Here is a 15444-nt window from a genome sequence, read left to right on the forward strand (position 1 = left end):
CCATGTTGTTATTTCACAGTCTCCTTAATGACCTCGGGATAAAATTATGCAGGTAGGACTCCACTGGTCAAACCAACACAAACCTGAAGAATAGGAGAAAAGCAACAGGATGCGCTTCAAGCAGGAGGAGTCACAGCTTAAGTAACCAAAACTGACCCTTCCAGCTCAGCATTTCCTTGAGCTCACGGTGTTGAGGATGCCTTCCTGTTTTGTGAAGCCAAGATTCCATAGAGGAGAGCCTTCAAGAGTTTTGGGATTCAGTTTGCTTCAGTCAATAATTTCCTTCAATCAAGCATACACAAAATCTTTTTGTTGTGCTTCCACTTTATTTGAGATAATTTGAGAAAATTGAGAAAATATCTGGAATCAAGGACAATGGGTGTATACTAACCCAACATGGAAAGAGAGGAGATGATTTGGAAAACATCAGCCCTGTTTCACAAAGGTACACCCTCCTCTACAAACGTCTCTGAGTTGTCTGGACAGACACACAATTGTGTGGAGGTCTATGTATGATTGTTAGATCGTACATAATTACTATATAATAATACATCTCTGCATTTCTAACACTATCAGCAAGGTCATCCACCAAGGATTCCTAGACATTCTCCAAGGTTCTGCTCTGGGATTTGTGGCATAGAACAAATTTAGAATGATGTGGAAACACCAATGTGGTGATATTACTAATGTTTATTTTTCAGGGTAGTTGAAAAGGGCAATCTTCAACGATTTCAAGAGAACCTCATGAAACTGAATGACTGTAGATAATAACAGCAGAAATTCAGGACACATAATAATAAAGTCAGTCTAAAGGGTAAAAGATGATATATCCTAGTTTCCAAAGTAAGATGATGTTTTCCAAGCTAACCATTACCACTAAAGCAAAATTTTGAGATTATGAGAAATAGTTACATAAATACAATTCAGTGCTCAGTAGAAGTCAAAAGAGCAAACTGAATAATAAGAATTCTTGGAAACGGAATAGAGACCAAAAGCAAGACCATTATGTCCCTATATAAATCCAGAGTTTATCCATAAATTGAATACTGTGTGCAATTCCATTACCCTCATCTTCAGCAACCCATAATAAAATTGGGAAGGGTTCAGAGAAGAGGCACAATGTTCAAAGGTGTGGATTATTTCCAGCTAAGTAGGAAAAGTTTGGGGTTTTATGGTTTCAGAATTCTGAGTCTGAAAAAGAAACTACTGGGGAGGACAAAGATAGAGGCCCACACAGGGATGACAACCCCCAGGGACACAAGCACTGCATCTGGCAGGCAGCTCAGAGAAGGCATTTGGGTCTGGCTGTCCTGGAGCGGCATTGTAGCATTAATCATAAAAGAAGCAATTTGGCTAACCAAAGTCTGCAGGGAGAGATAATGCCTCATTAAATCAAACACTATACTTGGGGAAGAGATGACAAATTTCTGGGTATGCCCATCCTTCAGGTTATTTGGCATCTACCACACTACACATCTGGCAAGAAAATATCTCTTTCAAGTCCAGTATTGAAATATCTTAGACCTTTCCCCTTTTCTAATGACTTGATTGCTATTTTGTTCACAGAGCACAGCACATATCAGTTGTTTTACTGTCCTCACAGTGTCCATGTAATGGCTGAAGCCCACATGATTTAGCTGAGGTGGGAATGGGAGCTCACAGAACGGATCCCCCCTACCCTTCTCCTGCTCATTGCTTGGGGAGCTGGGGCCTGTGGCTGAACATTATATACTACTGTAGCACCTACATTAACATGAACACTAGCCAATTCAGGAAAACCTTAGTCACCTCTGAGTTTTGGTTCCTTAATTAGAGACCTTTTTTTAATGAAAAATAAAACAATCCAAACAGGAAGAGCGCTTCCCACTGTAACAGGAGTGTTTAACAGGTTGAAGATAGCAGGGCAGCTGTACATTCTCTTTTTTTCTTGCTGGCAAGACAAACATGTAAGTGATATTATTCAGCAGTGTCAGTGCATCTGCTCGTGCCTCTGTGTTACAGGCTGATAAGGAAGAAATGCCAGGATCTAGGAAACTGCTGTGGCTGAGCTCTCATCTGGGCTGCATGCTGTGATGGTATCTTCTCTGATGTACAGTCCAGAGTATTCAATTTTTATTATACACAATCAGGAAGCAGGCTGCATTTTCTCTCCTCTGTAGTAATCCAGTGGAACAAGGGCTTTTTATCTTACAATGTCTTCTCTGGCACTCATGGAAGAGAAATCTTTAACGTAACAGAATGATAGAATATCTGTTAAATGCTAGGCTACTGAGTACAAGTCATTTGTCCTCGTGGTTATTATTCCATTATTGGAAGTTAAACACGTTTGCCATGCCCTGTTACCTCAATGACCTAAAGAACACGTCAGCAGAGCCCTGCTCACGCTGCTGTCACCTGTGACCTCCCTGGAAGTCTCTTTCAAAAGCAGCAGCAGCAAGACAAGGAAACAAGAACAGCCCAATAGAATCAGTGGAACTCCCACAATGCACACTGGGGGCAGAGTCATTAAAATGCTGGAGAATTAGTTTCAGTCTGGAAATTGTCCGTGACCTAAATGCCTTTTATAGATTACCAATCCTAATGATGTTTTGCCCATTGGCACATTAAAAGCAGTTTTTCATCATTTGTAATTAATTGTTGAAAGCAAACAAATACCCATATGTTGGAAAGCATAGCCTCAATTCTGTAAACCAAGGTAAGAGTTTAATTTTATTCACACAAGTAGCTCCTTTAACTTCGTACATACAAAATTCCAGGAAAACAACTACATTCATCTGCACTAGCAAAATCAGAGCCAAGGATCATTGCCAACCTTCTCTCCTCAAAAAGCAAAACACATACTTTCTTTTTGTTCCAGAGCACTTGTGGTAGAGACTGGTTAATCTCTTTGTTGTGAGGTCACAGTGTGGGAGTGGGAGTTGGGAGGGAATGTGTGGAAAGAAGAAGAAAAACAATAAGGTAAACATTTCACAACAATCTCCAATAAAAACCACCACAAGACATGCCAGCACTGCCAGATGGATTAGGTAAATATGAATTTAAACAGATTTTCCTCAGAGATGCTCTTCTAGCTTGAAAAGCTACCCTGTGAGTTGATTGTTTATGGTTTGGATTTATTGCATCTCAACAGCTTCAGCCTAGATATGTTCCATTTAACTGAAAGAACACAAAGCTGAAAAAAATCCCTTTCTTAAGAAAAAATTATGTCCCAGAGGAACAGAATGACTGGACTATCTGACACAAATTTTTCATATTCTGCCTTACAAATATTCATGAAGTTTTATTACTTTTCTTCCTTTCACATGGCCATTCAAAATTTAGTATTGCTCTACAAGTTTAATCAGCTGCTGTTTACAAGGGTGAATACAAATCAGCAGGGTGCAGTGGTTTCTGTGCATACCATGCACAAGCAGCTATACAGCACTGGCCCACGAGATATGAAACTGCAGGCAAGTAAAGAATGCATCACAGTTAAGCATCACATCTATATCTGGGGTTCAGCAGCTGCATGCCTCGTCTGGGCTCTCTGGAACCACAGCCCAGGAGATGAAAGCACACACACACTGAAGTATTGCCTGAACCAAAACCAACCACAGTAAGTTTCTGAGAGCAGACATTTCAGAGCTGCTTGTGAAGAGCTGAAGTATCCTTCAGACCTGTAAGCTTTTATTCTGGGTTCTTACCACTAATTAACTATGTCAAAACTAGGTCCTTTCAGTAGAACAAATATAAACATAGGCTTATAAAAGAAGCCACAGGCCTATTGCTTTATATGTTATTAGTGAAGGGGCATAGTTTGGCAGCCTGGGAAAACATTTCATTAAAATACCCAATGCAAGCTGAATGCTGGGCTCAGTCGAAACTGCTTTGCTACCAATTATTATGGCAAAGCAGCTTTGGCAACAACAAAGTCTTCAGACATCTCTGAAAGTAGTCTCCTGCCTGTTCAGCTGCAGCTGCAGGTGCACCATGGCATTCTCATGGGTCCTTCTGCCCTTTTCAGAAGGAGCTCATTAGCCAAGCATCACGGCCAAGTCTTTATCACCTGCCATCTGCCCTGGACCAGAGGCTCCCACACAGTGTTTTCCACCTCCACTCTGTATTTCCATTCTGTTCCTGTCTTTCACAGACAAAAGAGACAAGCAGACCTTTGCTGTGAAAAGCTGAAGGCAGCTGAGCCCCACAATTTCAGCATAACCAGAATTACAGCCCCCGGACTTCCATCTGCACAGTGTCCTTCCAGATCACACTGAAATGCAGCAGAAGACTGTTATTAAGAGTGAAAAGCCATCATGGGAAAGGTAAAGAACACCAGAATTTGAGTTGCATTCAAAATGTTGTTGGGACACAAATGTTTTTACCTAGCCAAGACAAGACTGTTGCTTTGGAATTGGTTCTCAGCTTGATTTCAGGGTAAAAGTGTTGGTGTTCTGAAAATTACTATTGCTTTATTATTTGTTTTGTTTTAATATTTTCAGAACATTTTGTTCTAACTTTGCCCTTTTCATTCATTAATTCTTTCATAAGAAGTAAATGCTTAGGGCAACATTGATTTGCACTTTAAAAAAAAGAAAATAAATGAAAAAATCCAAATGTAAGTTTTATCTCTAAATGAAAAGAAAAAAGTGGAAATTGTGGGCAATTTTTTAAATTTTTACCCAGAACTATACAATTTGAAGATGCTGTAAACTAGTCCTTTCCCTACAAAAATTTTTGCTCAATCCGTATTTCTGGTTGTCCCTGTGGATGATATTATTTACTGACAACTATTCAAACCATACTCAGACAACATAATTATGTTGTTACCCTGACGCTGAACTTCACTGTTCTTCACCCCCACTGCCCCTTCCCAGGCTCCACAGGAGTGTCCTGGACCTTTCTGCATGACCTTGTCCAGCTGTGACCTCCCCTTTTCCTACCACAGACAAAATATTCTTGTCCCAGTTATATATTTTCCTTTAACACCATTTCACAGCCACTGCTTCACTTTTTCCTGCTCACCACAAAGGATTTTCATTTCCCAAGCCAAGCTAACCATCACTCACCGGAAGTCTGCAGAAACAGAGGCCGGGATGGAAAAACAGAAACCTGGAAAGGTGGAGCTGTCCCCAGACACTCGTACCTCTCTCCATCCAGCACTGCCTGCCTGTAACATTCAGGTAGCCGTGGGCAAAGCCTTCTACACACTCCATCAAACCCCTTCAAAAGCACACACACAGTTCACCTGAGGCACACTCACAACACCCACTATTTCAGCCCATGCAGTCAAAGTCTACTGAAGTAACAAGAAACTTAGTTAAAAAGAAATAAAAAGTCTTCTAAGGGAAACCATTAAACAACTTAATAAATAAAGCAAATTTTTTCTGCTGAAGGAGGAGACAGCATTTCTACAACACGAGCCTGACTCCCCTTCTTAGGGGATATGTTCCCACATTTTGCCTCTCACTCTACCTGTGTTTATTGTGCTTCGTCCCACTCCTTTAATCTCTCATGTTCCCTCCCATGTTATCAGCAAAATCTCACTGAAACAGACCAAGGCCCAACTCACTCTCTTCTTTTGTGGATGAGAATTCATTGTGCCATCTCAAGAGCAAGCTTGGGTATCCATGAAGTCATGGCAACTGATGTCAGCTCTTTTATTTATCGTTAGTTCATGGCTTTTAGGAATATAAACTAACATATTTTACCTGAGCAAGATAAAAATTTCCTTCTCCTTTAAAGTGAGGATTAGAAGGAAGCTCTGCCATTTCGGGAACACAGCAGCGCACACAGCACAGCAAGACTGGTGACCTGCTGCTAGCTAGGAGGCAAGGCTGCTCCAGCATCTTCAAATCTTGCTTTGGTGTTCATTAAAAAGTGTCCTTAGGGGTGTTAGATTAGAAAAATACCTACTCTGGGCAATTAGCTGTTATCTGATTTAATTAAAGGGCTGTGTGCTGATAACTGCACAGACAATGGTAAACATCCACAGAAGTTACTCATTCATCCATCTTTTTTCCCACCTTAGAAAGTATTAGAAGCACACATGAACCAAACAGTTCATCATCTCCGAAACAAAAAAAAAAAAAACATACTTTGCTCCATGACCTCAATTAACAATTGCAAAATAAAAGTGATCAAAAAAATTCTGAGACCCTGATATATCTACCAAGAATCTGAAACTCAGAAATCTGTCTTGAAAATAATTTCCCATGTATGGGTGTGAACTAAAGGACATCTAATAGTGAGAGAAGTTATTGTGAATTTAAGGACTCAGATACAGTACATTAAGAAGAAAAAGCTAAATAAATCAGCATAAATAGTGGATTACAAGAAAAAAACCTTTAAGTGTAGAGACCCAGGGGGTGCAGGCTTTAAAGCAAGATTAACACTCCACCTTGAGCCCAGTATGTATCAGAACGAACTCAAAACAAGAGAAGAGTGCAAGTAGCATTTGCAAAACAAGGTAACCTTTTTGCACACAACATTTGCAATAATTTGTTTTCACTAAGAAGCCTGAGGGCAGTGCTCTGCTCTGTGGAGAGCCAGCCTCCAGGAGAGCAGGACTTCAATCCTGTGTCCAGAAAAGAGGATGTCACTAGCACTGAGCCCTGCACGTCCTCCACCATCTGCTCCCTGTCCTGCCAAGTTCAGCACAAGGATCTGAGAGGCTTGAGCAGGGTCACATCATCACCTGGAGCCCCATAACAACAGACTGCACCAGGCAACTGACAGGGAAGTTATGGAAAATCAAAGGAAGATTATCAAGTAGTCCTGATCCATTCCACTGTCTGAGAGCAAACTCTCATTGACCTCTATACAAACCAATTATTACATTTAAGAAATTACTATCTGCTGTCCTTTTGTCTTCTGCCTTCCTACCACACGCTTTTCCTAATAACCCCGATTGCACAAATTGCAAAGAGCTTTGGAAAAGTGAAGCACATAAAAAATTGTTGAACTGTGTTTGCTTTGTTTGATTTTAACTACTTCATTACATAATATTAAAAAGCCTTTGTGTCCATTAGCTTAAAACAGCAGAAAACAAACAGTGATGAGCTTTGTCAGGATGAGATGCACAAGAAAGACCATTTTATTTCCATCAACCATTTCCAAAGAACACACTATTTGTGTGCACTTAATATGCTTCCTTCTGGCTCAGCTGGTTTCAGATACATTGGTGATTTATGAGATGCTGCACTGTTCATGCTAATGTGAAAGCATTTGGAACAGCTGCAGAGCTGCAGCAACAACCTCTTTTCTGAAGAAAAATAAAGTTCAGCAGGAACCGCATGCAAACAGATTGTATGAAAGCCAGGGAGACATTTTAAAAGATGGGTCAAGCAAACACGTCACACTCACCAGAAGACAGCATTTCACTTTTCTCAGAAAGGATCAAATAGACTTAGGGTTTTTTTTTCCCAATTCAAAGTGCTGAATCAGTTTACCAAGGGATCAAGGTCATCTGAGCCAAGTCATGGAGCACTGGGGTGTGGAGAACCATGTAGCCAGCAGGCAAACGCTGGTCGATGTGCTTTGCCAGTGCCAAAATCACACCCCCATTTGTACCATAAACTCAGAGTAGCAGAGATCATTTTGGCCAGTGAATGGATGAAAGATAAGGGGCTGTCTTCTAGACGGCAATGTCTGGCTGATCCAGGAGGATGGTTAATCACGCAGCAGCAGATGTTCCCAGGCAGAAGGATAAGCACAAAGCTCGCACTTTCCTGGGCAGTATTTTATGTAGGAAACTTCAGAACCACCACTGCCACAAAGCAGAGGCATACAGCAATAGGTAAAGTATTTGCTGCCTCTCAGCAAAGTGTCATTTTTGTGAAAAAATTATGAAAAGGCAAAATTAATTAGAAAATACAGTTTTTGAAGGTGTCTGTGATGTGCATGATTAGCAGCACTAGATTGCAAAACCTTATGGTCTTTTGTAACTCACTACCTTAATCAGTGCTTTCTTCCTGTTTTCTGGTATAGAAGACCTGGACCACAGACAAAAGGAATCACAGAGCACACATAAGCATTGATATGCACAAGAGGACCTATCTGGAAAAAATTACACTATGAGTTCTCAAATTAACATAACAGAAATAAGGTCCTTTCCAAACCTCAGTGGAATTGTCTTTGCAGTTGCCTAAGGTGTCATTTTCCTTTCCTAGGTCCACTTTTGCAGAAATTAGGGCTCACTGATCAGTCCTTGAGAAGCATCCAGTAACAAATCATTAAACTTTTCAAATCCAAAATTATCCTTTGATAGGCATATGAGACTTGACTTTGGCTCTTCATAGTCCAAGTCTTATTGAAACGGAACATTTTAAGTCACAAAAAGAGTCTTTCCAGAAAGAAAGATTTCTCACAAACTGCAAGAGCCTCTTTTTCTAGCTGGAGTCTATGGCATACACCTGTTCCCTTGAACACACAAACTTTGGGAAAAAAGGTAGAAAAAAAAGACCTAATTTGAGTGCAAGCTCTTCAGATTCATTCCTCTAATCCTGAAGACAACCTTAACATAGCTCATATTTTACAAATAATTTAATGTGGTTTCTAGAATTCACTTACATAAATAAGAAAACTCAAATATACAGAACTCCCCTGCTCCCACCATCCCAGGAAGGATGACAGAGTTAAAAAAAAAAAAAAACTGAAGTTTCCTGTGGAGATCTGATCATTTTTATAAATGCAGTGGAGAAAAGCTCCATTTCTGTGTCTCTATTCCCAGGTTTTCCATTGACTGAGCATGTGACAACTCTACAAGCAGGATTTTCAGCTGCTTACATCCACCCTGTGATATATTTAGAGACCAGAGCTCTCAGTGTGCCTGCTGTGACGACCAAACTGAAGTCCATAACTAAACAAATAGGCACACAACCAGGCAGGACTAGGGGAGGACTCATCAGGATGTCTCCTTATCTCACACGAGCTGGCCTAATGCTGTGCTTCACACTTACTTACTTACTTCAGACTAATCCTGTGTCCAGTTCCTGCTATCCCTTTCAATTCTGTGCTTAATTTGGAAATTAGAGGAGCTATCTTTTGTAGCTAAATTTACTTCAAGGAGAAAGTATCAGGGCAGGAAAAAAACTCAAATGCAAGCATCCTAAAAGCATTATTGCCAGGATTATCTGATTTCAGTTTTAAAAAGCCAAACCAAACATGAGCTATTTTTGGTTCAGAAAGATCATCAATAATCTTTGAACTCTTTGGTTGTCCTGTGGGTTGGGACCCACAACCATATTTCAAACTCCTTTCAACCATCTTGACTTATGAAAACAGAGGTCATATAATACAAGACTGTCCAAAAGGGAGTAAACAGCAGTAGTGTAAAAGGAGAAAAAGGCACAGAGACTGCCAGAAGCTACTACAGCTGAATTTGTGAACTCAGCTGTACAGACACTGACACATCCTTGCACCCTTTTACTCTATACTCCCTAACGCATCTCCAAATAATTTTCTTCCATAGACTTCTCTGGTCTCTCTCCTCTTTACTTGCCTTCATACTGTGCTACCATTTTGCTAGGCACTCATGCTGGCTTTAATACCAAACAAACTATTTTAAGAACCTCAGACCTTGATATAGTTGCAGGATGCCCGAAGCACAAAAATCAGTGCCCCCTTCTAAATCCCAGTAATGCTAGACAAAACATGACAGATTTCAAAAATGCCATAAAGTCAACTAAGTACACAAAACTCTAGTCTTTTTTATTAATTTAAAACTCACCAAATCTACCCATATGAAAAACTTCATGTTTGGACTAGGTCCAGCTGGGCACTCTGGCTCCCCAGCAGCCAGGAACAGAAACATGAGTGCAAGAAGAATGGCACCATTGTAGTAATTTCAGTGGACATTGTACCTACAGGCTCCCCTGAATCAGAGTTTGTGTATTCAATCTACATCCATTAATTTTACCAAGGACTTCTTGAACCATTTAAGCTCAGCAGTTACTTGTTTTGTTCCAATCTAGTTGCTTTCCTGGTGCTGTTACAGAAAACAGAGAGCAAATCTACATCACTGTGGCGTCACCTATAAAGCAGAAAAAAAAGAAGCACAGGGACCAAAATAGGAATACACAGCCAACCTCAACGTGAACCAAACCAGCAGGGTGATTTTGGATACTCTGTTTCATGTTTTAACTTTGGCATCTTGCTGCTTCACTTTCATGTGGGGAAGAAACCTGGCAGGAGAAAAGAGAGGCAATGACTCTCACTTCACTCTGAGATTTGGTTGAGTTTTGTTGCTCCAGGTGAAACCTGAATGAAGGGAGGGGAGTCCCAGATCAAGTTCTCCATGCACTTCAGACATCACTTTTACCCTAACCAGTCTCACAACAGGACTGTTCAGGCCTGGTATTAGGGAATGGGATCTCCACTGCTTCAGTCCATGCTTGCAGTTAAGGGATGGGGAAGGGGGGTTAATACCCACTCCCACAGCTCTGACCCTTGGTTCTGTGTTGCTTCAAGCTGCTGTTATCACCTAATTTGATACCATTGCACTTTGATGAGCACATGTTGGTAAACAAAGCGGCAATGGAAGGACAGCATCCTGTTTATATTTCACTGCAGGATGATTCATTTACAGTTCTTTAGAAGGGCAGATTCTGTAATCATGCAAAAGGTCAGCAGTTTCTGCTAGGGCTTTTGCATTTAGTTAGATACTGTTTAGGTTAAAAAAAAAATCTGGTGTTGATACAATCCTGCTGAACAATCTTCATCTTTCCTGGAAATCAAGAGTTTGACGTAGATGGAGCTTCTTTAATTTAAGGTATGGAAAACTACTCCCAGTGTTTCAAAAGGAAGTTGATTGTCTCTGAGTACATTTAATGTAATCTGCCTGCAAACTGGCAGGCACTGGCAATGTGCCACCTCCCACAGATCTCCAAAACCAGCACTGCCAGACTTGCAATGTGAAAGAGTAAGAAATCACCCTAAGCATTAATGTCTTCTATTAAATGGAGCTGGGGGGAACTCTGCCATTGGCTGGATAAATAATTACAATAGCCAAATAATCTAAAACACTTGCACTTCTGTTATAAAGCACACGGCCTTCAGGATCAGCCACTGAACTTCAGCATCAAGATATTGAACACAACATCCAGCACAGTAGGAGCACATCCATTTCTGATGAGCTATGACTTCTTCACACTTAGCATTTGCCTGAAATCTTATCTTCCACCCCAGTCACTGAGCTGTAGCTTTCACATTCATTATGTAACATCTTTTCATGGTGAGACCTTACTGTGAGAGCAACATATGTAGTCAGTGCTCGTCCCCATCTCTGCAGGAGCACGCTTCATGAAATCCATGCACGAGCTCCCAGATAAGTTATTGATTTAGAACTTGACACCAACTCCTAAATATAGCATACCGTCCAAAGGTGCATCCTCTTCAAACACTAATCTTAGCTCCCCTTTACCAGAATACACACAAGGAATAACCTTCCCCAGAGTCTGACCTTAAAATGCTGCATTATTTATGTTACAATCAAATAAACATGGCCTCTGAGAAGATAGGAGCTGCTTGTTTCTTTCCAAAAAGCAACCCTCACATAAGCACTTTGAAGCCAAAGATGTCCTTAAATCAGTAACTACTTCAACAAGCCCTCGAGGAACTAGGATGTAATTATTACAGCGCTAGCTCCTGATTAAGGACTTGTTTGAAAAAGAGTTCATTATCTTTCATGCACATCTGATTGACTGTGTTGGAAGGGAGTAGACAGAGAGCAAGGCACTGCTTCCCCTGCACGTGCTTGGAGCATCAAATACATGTCTCTTAGAAGAATTCTAAGTCACCTGTTCATTTTCCACCTCTGTTATACCGTAACCCCTAAAACCTCAGATCTCTCCTTTTCTTGCTGACCAAATTACTATTAATAGTTCAGTGCAGGTCTGTCCAGATTGTAAATATATTCACAAAAAACAGTGTTTCAGGAAAGTCTGACCTGCTTCCAAAGAGTGCACAACAGGAGGGAGGGACACCAGCATGGCTGTAGAAATTACCCGCTGCCTGTTTTCCCCTTCATTCCACTGCTATGTAAAATACAGCCATCTTATAGTGATATGGGAAGTGACTCTGCGCAACTGCTAATACTGTATTAAGGATTGCTTGAGAAAATGTGAATATAGCTCCATTTTATGAGTACATTTTAATAAACAGAAAGATTTAACTGCAATCTTACCTCCACTGTGAGAAAGGTATTAACTCTTAAAAAGAGCGTATGAGCTTTATAAGCCAGATCTCTGCAATTGAATTATTACAGACCAGTTGGCCAGACTTACCCTGGAAACCAGAAGGAAGGCAGCTAAAATTACCTCACTGCTTAAGCAGACAAAGGCCACTGAGGCAGGAACTACAGGAACAATGAGTACACGGGAGTACACTGGCCAATTTAGCTGGCAATGCTCCCCAGCATCAGCTGACAATGCCGCAAACCCAGGGGAAGGAGGGAGCCCCACATGCAGGGAGCCCAGGTGCCAGAAAACAGTCTCCCTCTCAGGTTCCACCCCTGCACACATGAGTAGTTACTTTGCCTCCAGTTTCCCAATACCTGACTACAACCTCACTTGGAGTACCCTGGAGCTGGCTCTATTTTGATGGTGCATTCTGTGAAAAAATGGGAAGAAATGCTATAGGAATGTCAGGAAGGCTCATTTTCTTCATGCCCTGGAACAGCAGAAATGCAGAGCTAACATGTTTGTCCTTCCAGTTACTTATATACTTCTTCAATTTTTATGGTATTCAGTATTTTAGGTCAGACACTAATGCTGCTTTCAAGCAAGTGGCACAACTTACAGACAAAATTCTTCATGTTTTTAATTCTACGGAACTATGCCTTGAATAAATAGTTGCAAGCTGTCTGGGTGCAATACCTGTCCCCCGCCCTCGTTGAACAGCATTTGACATTGTCAGGCATTTAGCTTGTTTTAACACACAAGTTTTTCACCTGCTGCTGATTCCAGCCATTCATAAGGGGTTTTTTTCCCAAAATCCAGAATTTGTTTTGGTTTTTTTTGTTTTCCGAAATATCCATTTGCTTGTTTGCCTTGGCAAAACCATACCTGTGTTCACAGTTGAACTTTCAAGAATCTGGAGGAATCTAAGAGACAACCACCTTTTTCTCCATGCCCTGAAAGTGATCACATTGGCAGCTCTTATCACGCTGCTGGGCATGGGATACATCTTCCCAAGGCCTGCTTCTCTCTAAGGATCAATTCTCACACTCCTGACAACACAGAACTATTGGATATCTTGACTCTGGAGAACAGCTTCATCTCTAAGAGGAGGTGCTCAAATGCCAGGTATTCAGGCCTGCTAAAACTTGCTAAAACTTTTCCTCCAATTACTGTACAAAGACTGTTCCTCTGCCTTCCTATCCACTGTGCTTCAAGTCTGCCTGCCCTGCTTTGTGTGCCTTTGCTGCCAGTGATGAAGGCAGAGGATGGACTGATAGCAGTGAACACAGGCAGCCTCCACTGTCAGTAGTCATCCAGCACTTAGCAATCACGAAAGGCTTGGCAGGGTGGCCAGAGACACACAACCCTGTCCTGGCAATGAGCCCTTCCCCGGCGCTGCCAGGCTCCGCAGGGCGGCAGCCACAACTGACACACTGTGGGCAATCCCACCTGAGGAACTCCAGAGAGCAAAGAGGCTGGGAAAGATGACCCCAGCAGTCCCTGAAAGCCTCCACCATTCCACGATTCTGAAATCTGAAGTTCTGTCAGTTCCTACTGAAGAAAGCTGTGTAAATCCTGCTTAGCTATGCATAATATTAATAAAAATTATGTGACCAACTCCACCCAGTACTTTTTTTGAGCATTGTAGAAGCAGGATAAAAAAAGACTTTAAGACTCATAAAACACAAATCAGCATACTTATATGAACATTGCCAGCTGGCCTTAGATCCAAGAAAATCTTGATTTTCAGTAGAAAAGATATATGGTTTAGTCAAGTTGTCCCTGTATGGCTGCAAATTAAATATTATTTTGGTGCATGGGACCTTTGCAGTTTATAAAACCTGTGTATAGAAGTACTACAGAGATCCAGAAAGAAAAGTGAAATTTGTTTAAATCAATATGAAAATGCTCAAAATCAATAAGACATGAAGTCAATTACTTGCATTTCTGAATAAACAGAAGAAAATGAAGATTTCAGACCTACAGGTAACAAGTCATATAAGTATTGTTTTTTAAAAATTGTTTTGCCCCTATCCTTTTATTTTATTCATGTGATGGTTTAGAAAGAGTATAATAAATAATTTCAACACAAAGCTAATTACTACAAAAGTGTACTTGCATTCCATTTAGGAAAAATCTGATACACGAAAGCCAAGAGCTGCTGATTGATGCTTTTGTTTCCCAAATGTAAATCCAAGCACACTGTAAGCTCTACAAAACCAACAAACAAACATGATGAGTTCATTGGACCAAGTGTTCACTTTAACCCCAGAAGATATTCATCTGCATGCACAAACACTGTGTGAGAAGAGTTCTCTGTTTCTCAATTACACACCATGTTTTTTAGACATATGCTAAATAACCTTTGGAAAGGTTGCCTCTGATTTCCCTGCTTAGAAAGTCAATTCACTGCTCAAACGTAAATATTAATCACATACTCCTGCAAGAAGAAAACTGGTTTTCTTGTAAAGTCCTGAAGAGGGGAACCATTTCTCCTGTGCTTGTTGGGTGCCCTGGCATCAGTGGTCCCCAGAAGGGCCCCCAGCAGCAGCCTCGTGCCCTGCAGTGCTCCTCACACTTTGGAATGGCCTGGCAGAGGGACAGACCACCCTCCCTGCCCTGAGGGGAACTGCCTGCCACATTTAAAAACCAACGTGTGGTTAAGTAGTACTGAAAAATGAGTGGTAAGCACAAGAACCAGCCATTGAAGAGGTGCTTTCAGAGACCTGCAGACATTATGCCTGCACAGGTGCCATCTGCAGGTGATGGAGTAGCTAGATCAGGAAGGAGACAGCATAGTAATACCCAATCTTCTCTTCCAGATCCTCGTTTAGATTTATTTGTTCCATACCTACTACACTTGAAAATAACCTGTGAGTGTTCAGGCCTTAGAAGAGACTTTATAGTTTGGTTCATCGAGGCAGGATTTTTATCAATAACAAACATAAACAGTAACTTATTATTACTCTCAAGAGGTAGTCCCAGCCTGGAGGGAGGATAAGGACGTATTCTGCTTACACAAAGCAGCACAAGCTGCAGTCAGGCACTCCTCTGAACTTTCTCAGGTTGTGGAGTGAGGCACCTTCAGCAAAAGCTGCAGGTTTTCCCACTACAACCACTTATGTACCTTTGGGTACCTGGGGCTTAGAGCCTACAGCACAGCATTAAACTTCTAAACAGCATGTCCTGTAGCAGAGAAGGCAGAAAAAAATGAAACATTCCACAAAAAATGAGATTGTTCAAAAAGGAACTAAGGACTGAAATACAATCTGTTCTCAGAGTCATTATA

Source organism: Melospiza georgiana, chromosome Z, assembly GCF_028018845.1.
Source record: "Melospiza georgiana isolate bMelGeo1 chromosome Z, bMelGeo1.pri, whole genome shotgun sequence".
NCBI classification, from domain to species: domain Eukaryota; kingdom Metazoa; phylum Chordata; class Aves; order Passeriformes; family Passerellidae; genus Melospiza; species Melospiza georgiana.